This window comes from Octopus bimaculoides, chromosome 16, assembly GCF_001194135.2.
Source record: "Octopus bimaculoides isolate UCB-OBI-ISO-001 chromosome 16, ASM119413v2, whole genome shotgun sequence".
Taxonomy (NCBI): domain Eukaryota; kingdom Metazoa; phylum Mollusca; class Cephalopoda; order Octopoda; family Octopodidae; genus Octopus; species Octopus bimaculoides.
In genome coordinates, this window is record NC_068996.1 from 30462117 (window position 1) to 30462670 (window position 554).

Below are 554 nucleotides of genomic sequence, written 5' to 3' on the forward strand. Positions count from 1 at the left end.
ATATGTATATATATATATGTATATATATACGTATATATGTATATGTATATCTATATATCATCGTTATCATTTGATGTCTGCTTTCCATGCTAGCATGGGTTGGGCGATTTGACTGAGGACTGGTGGACCAGTAGGCGACACCAGGCTCCAATCTGATTTGGCAGAGTTTCTACAGCTGGATGCCCTTCCTAACGCCAACCATTCCGAGAGCGTAGTCGGTGCTTTTATGTGCCACCGGCACGAGGGCCAGTCAGGCGGTTACTGGCGACAGTCACACTCGAAATGGTGTATTTTATGTGTCACCTGCACAGGAGCCAGTCCATCGGCACTGGCAACGATCGCGCTCAGACGGTGCTCTTAGTGCTCCACTGATACAGGTGCTATCACGATTTCGCTTTTGCTTGTATATATATATATTTATATATATATATATATATGTAGAGATATATAGATATACATATATATATGTATATGTATATATATGTATATATATATGTGTGTGTGTGTATATATATATATATATATATATATATATATATATATATATATATACA

General features: G+C 37.2%; 1 protein-coding gene across 1 annotated transcript in view; it reads left to right on the top strand.

The window, feature by feature from the left end:
• Positions 1-554, top strand: part of LOC106880785 (uncharacterized) — a 52262-nt gene that overhangs the window by 27648 nt on the left and 24060 nt on the right. The window lies entirely within an intron of this gene.